Genomic DNA, 12,616 nt, shown 5'->3' on the forward strand with positions numbered 1-12,616 from the left:
TCCGCGCAAGGCCCTGAGTGCACGGGGACTGCGGGGCTCCTGACCCGGGCTGGGCTCCGCCCCTGCAGGAGGCGCTCCTCAGCTTCTTGCCTCTGCTGCTTGTCGTAGGCTCCGGGCGGCTCAGGGACGGCAGAGCCAAGGCCCAGTCCCTGCAGCACTGCCCATTGGACCGCCGACCGGAGGGAGAGACACCATTAACCCTGTGCCCCAGAGAGCTCCCCACTGAGTGCAGGGGACACTGACAGCTCAGCCCCTTGACAGCCGAGGGCAGGCCACTGCGCCACAGGGACGGGGGCCACCGTGGCTCCCTCCTCGAGGCCCATTCCCCAGCCTCCCGGGCTCTCTGGACGGCCAACCGCACTAGACTCCACGAGACCACAGCTGCCCTTTCTCGAAGCCTCAGGACACGCCAGCTTGTGGCTGCTCCTCCAAAATCCTAAATTCAGGTGGCTGCTTGTGGGTCTTTCTCCTAGACCCCTCTGTGACCCCACTGAGCCCTGCTGTCCCCCGCCCACCCCCCGTGCTGGCGCTGCGGCTTTCCCGCTGACTTGCACACTCTGCCTCTTGTTGCCCCTCCTCTCACAGATGTCCACCGTCCCCTCCATGACCGTGGTGTGCCAGGCCTTGGCAGGAGCTGGGGCTGCAGTGACCAGGGCTGACACGTTTGGCCGCGTGAAGAGACGTGCCGAACCATGAGCAGACTCAGGGGTGTAACTGCAAATGGCAATAAGTTGTATGGATCTGGAAGATGCAGGGTTCTGTGAGGAAGAGCCCAGTGAGTTCCATGGGAGACGGGTGCCCCAGGGCCAGGGAAGTGTCCCTGAGAAGCGGTACACTGAGACCCCCGATGACAGTCAGCAAGTGAGCGTGGGGCAGGGCACTGTCCACGCACACATGCCACAGCCCTGAGGCAGACTGGGGTGTCTCAGGACCATCAGGGAGGCTGGCGGGGTGCAGTGCGGGAGCCTGGGGAGAGGGGGAGTGAGGAGCAGGGCGGGGTCGCTCGGCTGCGGTGGCAAGTCTTTCAGGATTTGTGCGCCGGGGTGCCCTGCCCAGCACGACTCAGCCCCGGATTAGCCAGGGTGGGCCTGCTCTGCTGGACACTCGGCAGCCCAGAGCCCTCCAGGGGCCAGGAGGCTGACAGTCAGGAGCCCTCCAGGGTCAGGCGTGGGGAAGGCTTGGCTGCAGCTGATGCACTTGCTGAAGCCCCGAGCAGTCACCAGGCAGGAAACCTCACCTGTACCTGCTTCTCACCTGCACCTGGCAGCCCTGGGAGAGGGCGGTGTCCCCACATCACACAGCCTCAGTGACAGTCATGCAGCTGGAGGGAGACCAGAATGTAAACCCGTGTCTTCTGACTCCAAGGCCAGTGCGCTTTCTGCCCCGCGCAGCAGGGCCTGCAAGAGAGTCGCTCCCGGCAGGAGCTGGACCAGGAGAGAACGGCACCACGCAGGCGCCGTCCCCTCCAAATCCACAGCTGCTCCCACAGCTGTGGGCTCCCCACTGCAGGAGGAGGAAAGGGCCTCTGCGGCCACTACTGACCAGGGCCCCAACCTGGCCGTGCCCCCTAAAGCACTGGTTTCTTCAGAGGCGACATTAGAACTGAGGCATGTGGCAGAGGGAAGGGACTTCTCCAGTGTACCAGCCGGCTGCTCCCAGGTCCTGGGAACCCGGAAGGAGAGCCCAGCAGAGGCAGCCGCAGCACAGGACAGGTGGAGGCGGAGGGTCTGGCTGCACAGACTCTGAAGTGGTTTATCATCAGCTGGACTTCCCGCTGCTCCTGGCGAGCCACCTGCTCTGCTGGCCATGCAGGCGGGTGGCAGGTGCGGGGTCAGGAGATGTGAGGATGCAGGCAGCAGAGGGTGCTCGGGGGCAGGACTGTGCACACAGCTTACGTCTTCAGTGTGAGAGTCGGCCCCACGACACACTCGCAGACAGGGAGGGGCATGTGCTAAGGGGCAGAGGTGGCGGGACTCCAGGGATGCCTGAAGGTTGCCGCTGCATCAGGTCCAGGCGGGATGGTGTCCGACACCGTGGACATGAGCGGCTCCCTGCTCCCACGCTGGGCCTGGACACCTGCTCCCACGCTGGACCCGGACACCTGCTCCCACGCTGGGCCTGGACCCCTGCTCTGGCTGGTTCACTCATTCGGTTGACAAAGTCTAGCAACTCCCTCCGCACCTTGGAGAGCATTGGACAACTGATCCTTGTCCTGATCTCCTTGACCTTGAAGCTTTGTTCTCTTTAATGACTCAGAATCAGATGGGGAAAGGTCCTCCCCAGTGCAGCCCGGCTGGCAGGTCTGGAGAGATGCTGAGTTCGGGCTTGGGTTGGCACCCACCCGTTAGGGCCGATGGCCGTGCTCAGGGTCACCGTCGCCATCAGATGCCTGCACCAGGCTGGGATTTGGCCACAGAAACTAGTCCTGTGAACAGGGGTTACAGCTGCTGGTGCTGGAGGGTCCATGCACTGCAGAGCGTGCAGCCTGACTCAGCAGACGGCCCGGGTGGAGAGGGACCCCGGGATGTCCTCCTGGGCCCACCAGAGGATTCCACGCATGAATCCCACTTGGGGAGCACGGAAGGAAACGAGTGCACCCTTCCCAGTGTGACCAGCCACCGAGGAAGGCAGGGGCACGTGCTTTCACTGGCTGAGGCCCCTCACAGTCACTGTCTGGGCCGGGATCGAGACCCCCCGGGGGCCCGAAGAGGCCTGGCCGTGGGGCTGGGGCCCAGGCAATGTGCGGAGGGTGGAGCGCCCTCCATGTACGGTGAGAGCCTGACAAGCCGCAGATCCAAGGCCTGGGTCGGGGCCCAGCACTGCAGCAGCCCAGCCACGGGGCCAGGAGACTCTGTCAGGAGGGGCCAGAGCTGGGCAGGGCCTGAGAACAGGCCCAGGCCCAGGGAACCTGCCCGATGCCCAGGGACGCCTGGCGTGTAGGGTTGTTCCCTGGGGAACAGCCACACACCCCTTCCCTCTCGGTCTCGAGGTCCCTCTCCATCAGCACAGAACCATGTCTCGGGCCAGAGCTGGCCTCGCCTGGCCCGTGAGCTGTCCACTCTGCCTTCTTGGGTGTAGAGATGAGGCAACTCAGGGGCGCAGGTGCCCGTAGGAGCAGCCAGCCCAAAGGTCGTCCCAGAAGGGCACAAGCTCAGGCTGTGTGGCTGTGCCTAGGCTGTGCTGTGTGTGTGTGTATCTTAGGCTCTGTGCTTTGCGTGTATGTCAGTCCTCTGTGCGGTGTGTATATGTGTGTGTCAGGTCCTCTGTACTGTGCGTGTGTTGTATGTGTATCTTAGGTCATCCGTGTTGTGTGTGTGTGCATTCTCTGTGGGGTGTGTGTGTGTGTGTGTGTGTGTGTGTGTGTGTGTGTTAGGTCCTCTGTGCTGTGCGTGTGTTGTAGTATGTGTGTCTTAGTCCTCTGTGCTGTGCGTATCATAGTGTGTGCGTCTTGGATCCTCCACGTTGTATGTCTTAGGTTCTGTGTCTTATATGTGTTAGGTCCACTGTGTTGTGTGTGTGTGTGTGTGTGTGTGTGAGTGTTAGGTGCTCTGTGCTGTGTGTGTGGTAGTGTGTGTGTCTTAGGTCCTCTGTGCTGTGTGTGTGTCATAGTGTGTGTGTCTTGGGTCCTCCGTGTTGTATGTCTTAGGTTCTGTGTCTTGTGTGTGTTAGATCCACTGTGTTGTGTGTGTGTGTGTGTGTGTGTGTGTGTGTGAGGTCCTCTGTGCTGTGTGTGTGTCATAGTGTGTGTGTCTTGGGTCCTCCGTGTTGTATGTCTTAGGTTCTGTGTTTTGTGTGTTAGATCCACTGTGTTGTGTGTGTTGTGTTGTCTGTGTGCACTATAGGTCCTTGGTGTCATCCACAATGTCTAGCACGATGTTGAGACACAGCACAATGTTGAGACAGCGTTCAGAATAGCCTCGTGAAGGGGACCACGTGTCCCAGAGGGTCATTTCCTGCCCTCTGCCCTGCCACCCCCCACCCCCCACCTTGGCTCCTGCATGAAGGGAGGGACCGTCCCTTTGAAGATGCTGGGGTCGCAGCCCACCGACCTTGGTCTCCAGCGGGCAGGGCCACAGGTGGCAGTGGGTGTCCTCGTTGGCAAAGCTCCTCCTGCGTGCCCCGCACAGTGCCCGCAGCTTCTCACAGTTTTTCTCATCTATTTTTTAAAACGGCCTAAGGCACGTCCTATCATCCTCCGTGTCCACACGAGAGCCAGAGCCCAGAGCGGCCTGGCCTTCTGCCACGGCCACAGGGGCAGCAGGTGTCCCTTGCTCGCCGCTGTCCGCAGGGTCTCCCGCCTGCCCGCTCTGCCCGCTCTCTGCCGAGGGTCATGACCATGCCCTGCAGCCTGAGGGACAACGCATTGCTTTTCTTATAAACACAACCTGATCGTTTTTAATGAGGACGTACACAAAGAGAGCGGCCCAGGTCGCAGGCCGCCCTCCTGCGTGCGGTGTCTGCCCCCGCGCCTGTTTCAGCCGGGTTCCCACGTGCCATGGCAGGATTCTAAGGTGATACGCAAAGAACAAACGCCCCAGCCTGCCGCTGCCCCAGCCCCTCCGACTCAGCCAGGCCACGCCTGCTGCTGACTGGCAGAGGAGGCCCCAGCCCACTGTCTCTGCTCCCAGTCCCTGCGGCCGTCGCTGGGACGCTTCCTGGACTCCAGAAGGGCTGTGCCCATGTGCCCCCTCTGCTGCCCTCTCGACCTGGCCTCTCGGGGCCCATGCCCCTGCCAGAGTCGCTGGCCCATCTGTCACAGCAGCTCGAAGCGCGCACTTGCTCTGGGCTCTCACTAGTGCTGTGGAGGTGCAGCCAGGCCTGTCCCTGGCCTCTGCGGGAGGAGGGGGTGGGGACGTGGGCAGAGGCCTGGCAGAGGTGACAGAGCTGCAGGTGAAGGAGGAAAAGGGGTCAGGGGAGGGGACGAGGCCAGAGGCCAGCGGAGGGGGTTCTTGAACAGGAAAGCTCGCGTTGCTGGCCTCTGGAGAGCCAGGAGGGAGGTGGCAGGAGGTCGGACCCCGGGCTGTCATGCAGTGTGGCCCCGCAGAACCTCCAGAGCCACCGAGCAGGGTCCTGTGGGTGTTTTTAATGAACCACATTCATGGCTGAGGGGCTGTGGAGCTGGGGGGGCCCAGTGGGAGGACAGGGTGTGGCCCTGGAGCTGCGGTGGCCATGGCCGTGGAGAGGGAACACGGGGGCGGCGCGGGAGGAGCGCGTGGCGGAGTGTGGTGAGGGCGGCCGTGGGGCAGGCTCTCCACCAGGTGTGGCCCCCAGTGGGTCCTCCCACTCCAGCCCGCGCCCCAATGAGGCCTCCTGACCTGCCACCCAGCCATGGTGACCTCGGCTGCCCTGGGCATCCAGTGCCGGTGCGATGGAGCTCTGCTCCCGGGTGGCAAGATGGGAGAGGGCCTCTGTGCCACGCCATGCGTGACCGCTGAGGCCAGGAGGGCTCACGCCTGCACGGCCGCCCTGCAGGTGTGAGCAGCCGCTGGCCAGAGGCGCTTGGCTCCCAGAGCTCCAAACCACAGTCGGAGGCAGAGCCTCCTGGACACGACCCGAGGCTGGCCCACCCACGTCCTCAGGGCTGTGGAACAGACACTCGTCAGTGAAGTCCCCAGAGCCCGGCTGGACAGCTGAGCGCCACCAGGCGGGGGTGAGAGCAGCAGAGGGCTCGCGGGCTGGGGAGGCTCGGTCTCTGGGAGCCTGAGGGTGGCAGCCAGGGAAGCCTGGGCCCCAGTGCCTCCCCAGGGCCAGAGAGGAAGGTGCGTCAGAGGAGGGCGGGCGGGGCGGGGGCCGTGTGCACATGCTCCCCGGGTCTGTCAAGAGCAGCACAGAATGAGGAAAGGCCCACCTGCAAAGCTCAGTCTGTAATCCAGGGGCAAGCTGCTGGGAAGGGCACATACCAAGCCAGGGCTGGCAAATCGTGTGGGAGGGCCAGTGACTGACCAGGGGCCATTGACTGCATGAGCCCACGCCCCTCAGCTGGAGCCCGGCCCCCACGCACTCCGTGAGGATTGTGGAGGGAAAGGTGCTGCAGCACAGGAAGGGCACTGAGCAAGAGGCTCCCAGGAGGGACGTGCTATGTTCTCTTCAGTGCTGGGTGCAGAAAGGCCGGGACTCTTAGAGGCAGTGGTGTCCCTTTAACTGGACTCCCCACGTCCTGCATGGTAACTTCAGGTTCCCGCCATGGAGATTGAGGGAGAAGGCAGAAGTCTCTTTTCTGACCCTCTAAGTGCAGCCGGGTTATCACAGCAGCTGGCGTTCCTTCAGAGAGCAGGGTTGACGCACCCCACAGTGCCGCGGCCGGGAAGGCAGGGGCTCGCCCTGAAGCAGCAGCAGAGCCGACCCTCTGCTCAGAAGGGAGCCGGCTCGTGGAGGACCCCTGCCACCTGCGTCAACCCTTTTCCTGGTGGACTGGGGAGAGGTCGGGAGGAGCCAGGTGGCAGGAGGGCGCATGGGGCAGGGCTGCTCCCCGTCCGGGCAGCGGTACCGGCACCGTGGGACAGCTGCATCTCCCCGCAGCCTGTCAGCTGACGCCAGCCAGCACCGCCAGCCTTCTTAGCGATTTTGGGCTGCCGAGTGCCAGGGTGGTTTTGCAGCTGATTCAGAATCGGGTCTGGGGATGGACGCTCCTCCTGCGGGGCTGGCTGAGTGACCTTCACAAGTCCCTGCTGAGTGGCAGAACCCAGGATGCTGCCTACCTGATGCCCCGGGGTTACAGGGGCCAAGATGCCATCCCTGAAAGCATTTGGAAATGTGGTGCCGGGCAGACCCGAAGGAGCTCCCGGCGGAAGCCCAGGCCAGCTGCACAGCCACAGCTATGCGCCTCTGGCTGCCTGACCCGCGCTCCAGAGCAAGGACACTGAGGCCTGGGTCCCATGCTTTTAAATATTTTGAAGCTGTAAGTCAAGCAAGCAGAGCACCGGATCGGATTTCCTCCATCCACCGGGACAGACATACTTGATCGCTCTCCAACTCCCAAAGCCCTTGCCAGAACAGTTGGCATAGGCACAGCTGACCCTCGCCCCTGGCCCCTTCTCAGCCCTGGCCCCGTACCCTACTGGGGACAGGCCCACATGCCTGTGGTCACCCGACACTTGTGCCCAAGTCCACGCATACCCCCAACAAAGAGCCACCCCTGACCACCCCCTGGGCACAAAGCTGCACTTCCGAGGAGTGTGGGGCAGACCAGGACAAAGGCCTGCCGGGGTCAGGAGGTTCAGAGCCTTTGGGGCTGAGAACACTGAGACCCCAGGTACCCAGAAGGAGAAGGGGCTAGGAGAAGGGGCATGTCCTCTCAGCCCACAGAGTCCTCGCCCAGGAAGGGTCTGACCAGAGGATAGTAGACGACTTCCCTTAAAAGTAAGGCCCAGCCAGGGTCCCTCGCACGAGGGGCTAAGAACCGCCCCCTCCCAGAGCTCAACCCTGCCTGGACACTCTGCAGACCCAGGCTCCCCGGCCTCTCATCCCACGCTCCTGCCAAGCCCTGCTAGCAGGGAGGCTGCTTCCTGTCCCCGCCCAGCTCCCTGTGACTGGAGCTTCCTGGGGACCAAAGTGGGCTCGTCCTGGGGAGGGGGCCCTGCCCCTCGTAGGTGCTGGGAACAGGCTGGGTCTGGGTGGAGCCTGGACCTTCAGCCAGAGGCCACGTGTTGGAATGAAGTGCCGTGTGGTTGCGATTTGCTTCTTCTGAACACGAGGCGTGGAAGGAATGGAGCCTGCAGGATTGATGTCCCCATCATCAGGCCCGTGGACGAGTCCAGTACCTGTGAGCTTCGGGTCAATGGCAGTTGTCTAAAGCAAAGCGCCATTTAGCTCGGTGTGGAGAAGGGGCGTGGCGAAGGCGGTGCAGTGGCACCTACCTGATGGCCACCTCCAGTGACCAGCTTGAGGGCATTTGCTCCTAAGCCTCACTCCCCCTGCATGGCGGCTCTGGGCTGTGGGCGCCGGGGTTGCGCTTAAGGAACCTGAGGCTGGCAGAGTGCTGGCGGGCTCAGCAGCTCTGTGCTGGGGGCTGACCCACGGGTCCCGCGTGCCAGGCGAGTGCTTCAGCACTGAGCCACTCCCAGCCCTTCTCACTTTTTATCTTGAGACAGTCTCATGCGTTGCTGAGGCTGACCTTGAACTCACGATCCTCCTGCCTCGGCCTCAGGAGTTGCTGGGATCGAGATGGGTCCACCACACCCAGCTAGCGCCGCTGTTTGATGCTGGGACGGGGTGCGGAGCGGCCGTGACCATCCGAGTTCACAGTGGTGAGGGGCGGCTCTAGGTTCTGAAGCCACACTCTCCCCTCAGCCTCAACTCCAGACTGCTTCTCGCACTGGTTTCTTCCCTCCATGCTCCTTACAGAATGGCCTGTGCCAGTCTCTTTACTGCTGTGTCCGTAGTCAGCAAACCCCACCTCCGTTTCTGAACCCCACCCTACTTCTGTGGCTTTTGTTCTGGTGACTCCCTGAAATTCCTTGATTTGGGAAACCAGTCCTCCTCCTTGGGTACCGCTCTGCTCCTCGGCTGTTCCGCATCGCTGGCCATCTAACAAGCCTCCTCGGGGCTCCTTCATCCGCAGGGATCTAACCCAGCTCCCGCCCACTCTGCAGTGGCCATTGGCCGTGAGCATCTCTAGCCCCGACTGTTTCCTGAGCTCTAGGCCCACATCTGCCAGGACCTCACCGCCTCTTCCGCCTGCCTCGTCACCTGCACAGAGCAGTGGAGTCTGTATAGGAATCACAGCCTCCTCACATCTTTTGCTTCAGTTTAGTACTGACTCACTCAGCCGCTCCATGCTGGGCACGGCTGCAAGTCTTGGGGACGCAGCCAGGGGTAACACCTATGAAATCCCTGCCTGCAGAGGGATCACGTGGGGGACGTGGGATGAGGAGAGGCCGGCCTTAGCAGAGTAGGGGACGTCTGTGGTTATTAGGAGCAGCCGAGTGGAGGCAGTGGGTGAGCTGTGGGTGTGGGGGGGTTGCCCTGGGAACTTGGCTTTCCTTCAGCAGTGACGGAGGCAAAGGAGCAGGACTTTCAGACTCCCGCGGAAGGGTGCTTCGGGCAAGATGCACAGTCGGTGCAAGGCCCGAGGGGACAGTTTCTGTGACATGTCAGTGAACAGCACAGAGGCCAAACGGTCACGGAGAGAGGGAGATGAGGTGGGGAGGAAATGGGAGCGTGTGTCCCACAGGCTGTCCCCAGGACTTGGACTTCTCCTAAGTGGATTATGGGAAGGGGTAACTTTTGAGCAGGGGGTGACATGGCTTCAAAGATGTTAAGCAAGATCCTGTGGCTGCTGTGTTGAAAATCCTGGGGCAGCAGAGCTGGAGATACTGGCAAAGTGGTCGTTAGGAGGCCACGGAACCAGCCAGCAGGCGGCCTCCTCTGGACCAGGGTAGGGGTGCTGGAGGGATGGAGTCCAAGCCTGGAGATGTGTGCTGGCACCAACAGGACTTGCCAGGGGTAGTGTGCGTGGAACGTGACAGAGTGGTCAGGAGGGCTCCAGGGTTTCTTCAGCAGGGAGTTGGGTGTGTGGTCTGGAGCCCAGGGAGCAATCCCAGTCGGAGATAGGAAGTGAAATTGTCAGAGTGTAGATGCTACTTACAGCCATGAACTCAGATGAGGGTACCCAGGAAATGTGAGGGACTAGAAAGAGAGGAGGAGCAACGGCAGCCCTGAGCCATGAGCGGAAGACACAGAGGACACTAAGAGAGAGAGACAGGAGGGAGTAGTTTGTGTGCCCTGTGAGCCTGACTCCATGTCCTGGTCACAGGAGACAAACTATCCCATCCTTCTCTCCCATGAAGAAGTCAGGACCTTGCATCCTGAGACCGTGGTGGGTAGTCAGGGAGGGGTGTGGAGCGTCAGGGACAGGCAGATCACACCCTTGTTCCGTCTGTGAATGACCTTGTAAACACGCCTGTCAAAGGTGGGCAAATGTAGGAAGTATGAAACTGTGATAGACACTTTGTTATGTGTCTATCCGGGCACAACAATGATTCAAGTAAAATATTCCTTCAGTCAAGATTTATTAAGTTTTACTCTGTGCCAGCAGTGTGCTAGATACTAATGACTCAAAATTAGCCACAATCTCAAGGAGATCGTAATCCAGTGGGCAAGACTGACACACAAACCAGTTGTAAAAAGCTGTCACCTGTAGATGTGGACATACCCACAGGCAGGAGCAGAAGAAGCCTTCCTGGGGGAGTAGACTCCCGTGATGACCCTCCAAGGACACGTATTTAGCCACAGTGACACTTGAGCGGGAGAAGGTGTGGCAGGCGGAGGACCCAGCAGGAGCCAGGGTGGGGGTGAGAAGTGGCAGGGAGGCCAGAGTGGAGGGCCACAGCTGCCCTGCTCAGGAATTGATCCTGCCAGTGCAGCCAGAGCCGGCCAGGCAGAGGGATCTCGAGGGGGTTCGCCTATAGAAAGAGCATGACAAGATCCAGAGGGGGGATTCCTGGGCAGCCTGAGAGGAGTTGAGAGGATGGGGATCCACGCGGAGATGGGTCGTGGACCACTCCAGTGGGTCAGGTAAGGGATGCTGAGGGCTTGGATTAAACAAAGGCAGTGTGGGTTGGACAGAGAAAAGGAGATAAATCCAAGCCTTGTTTATGGGCAAAGTTCCCAGGATGCAGTGACACAGCAGCCCTGGCTGTCCAGCAGAGGGTGGGAAGAGCCCGTGACCACCCTGCACTTCCGGCCAGGAAGGTGTGCAGTAGAGCCCATGGTTCCTGGTAGGAGAGACAAGCTCACTGTGGAAGGCAAGGGACTGGAAGTGCCTGGTGCACAGCAGTCCCTTCCTGGTCAAGTGACTGCAGTGTGCCACCATTCTTGGGACGCTTCAGGGGCTTCTCTGAAAACTGTTATCAAAGCCATTTTATCAGCTGCACAATCAGTCATGCATTTTATAGACATAACTCTTTTTAAAAAATTAGAAATGCCTCTGAGAGATACACATTGGTGTCTCGTTTTTCTAATAGAAATAAAACACATCCTGCTTTCTGAAGGGTAAGCCACTCCCTATTCGCTAGTAAGTCATGATGACTTCTGGCTGTTTCCAAAATCAAGCCATCCCTTTATGACGTGGACCGTGGGTCCTCGGTCTGTGGCAGGGAACGGGCCTCAGACTGCAGGCGTTGCCACCCCAGCTACTGCAGGTGGGACTGCAGTGCGGGACCCAGTGCCGCCTCCCAAGGTCACGTGCCAGGACTGCACTCGGCCACATGTCTTGGTTCTATGGCTATTAAGAGGCTTCCCAAAGAATGCTCCAAGAGGGTCTCTTCCTTCTGTCCGGAAACAAGGGTCACCTTTATTGTATTTTCTCCATTTTTTCAGAAAACCTAGGACCAAACTGAGTTTTGTGATTTTCCCACCAGACTGACCACAAGACCCCATGCCCTAGTCTGCTCATGGCTCTGGGCAGCAGGACAGGGACAAAAGAATAAGCCATAAGTCTCTGTAGACAAAGTAGCAGAATTAACCAACAACGTGGCCAGTCCTGAAAGGGCAGGGTCCTAAGAGCATAAAAGTAGATCCTCCTGGGACCGCGCTCCTGGTGGCTTGCCCAGTGGGCATGGTGTTTGGGTGGAGAACAAGAGCAGTTCTTGCTCTTGGGGCTGCGGATGCCTGTCGTCCAAGCACACCGAGCAACACAGAGGCCAGCAGGGTCCGACCACCAGCCGGAATTTAAAAACAGGGCTCAGGCAACACAGAAGACGAATGTCTGCTGACTGAATCCTTATCCTACCCCTCGGCTCGGGGCACGATGGCTCCAGCATGGGCGTTCCAGGCAGGTGGGGCCTCCAGCCAACTCTGAGCTGGGAGACCGTGTCAGTCACTGGGACTGCTCCCTGCTCTGCAGTGGGAAGTGACTGTAGAATTCTCTGGAAGCTGCCCTGGCACGGCTGGCCACACCTGAGCTCTCGCTGGCCTGCTTCAGGTCGGTTGGTCGTTCCTGCCAACCACGCAGCACAGGAGATGAAGAGCAGAAAAGGGCCGTGCCTGGGCTCGCCTCCCCGGTGGTCCTGCCCTGCGCCTCGGGGTCGGCACAGAGGAAGTGCTGCTGGGTGTCACCACCTCCACCTGATGCCACTGCAGACCATTTGGAGCAAGCCCTGCAGGATCCTCCGTCACTTCCTGGGAGGGGACTTCCTGCCGAGCACCCCCTTAGCTGATGGATGGCACAGTCCCATTTCTTTCTGTGATTGAATCCTTAGCAGTATTTCCAGGCACCATCCTAGTCCAGGAGTAGAAGTACAGAGAAGGCCCGTCAGGGTCCAGAGCAGCTCCTCGAAGCTGCCCTGGGGGTACTAGCTCATGGGACATTGTGAGTCCCTCTACCCTGCCTTCCGCCACCCGGGAGGGGCCTGTGGGGACCAGCATGATACAGGGGTGAAATCTTTGGGGTCCAAGAGCACCCAGTGCCCCCTCTTACAATCCAGGACCCTGGGCATGCACCTTGACATCTAAGCCTTCACCTCTTCCTGTGAAAGAGGAAGTGAGTCATTATGTTGTGGGATATTTTGAACGGTAATGAGCAACAGCCCATGGTGGGGAGAGACGGGGTCCTTCCCTGTCCTTCAGGACAAGGCTGGGGACAGTGGGAAGAGCAGGCAGGCACCTGGAATGGCAG

The 12,616-nt window shown here is 60.4% G+C and overlaps 1 protein-coding gene across 5 annotated transcripts in view; it reads left to right on the forward strand.

Annotated features, from left to right (window-relative positions):
* The window catches only part of Fam78b (family with sequence similarity 78 member B), a 69,582-nt gene that overhangs the window by 46,262 nt on the left and 10,704 nt on the right, over positions 1 to 12,616 (forward strand). The gene's annotated exons all lie outside the window — the stretch shown is intronic.

The sequence above is a fragment of the Sciurus carolinensis genome, chromosome 12 (assembly GCF_902686445.1).
Source record: "Sciurus carolinensis chromosome 12, mSciCar1.2, whole genome shotgun sequence".
Classification (NCBI taxonomy): Eukaryota; Metazoa; Chordata; class Mammalia; order Rodentia; family Sciuridae; genus Sciurus; species Sciurus carolinensis.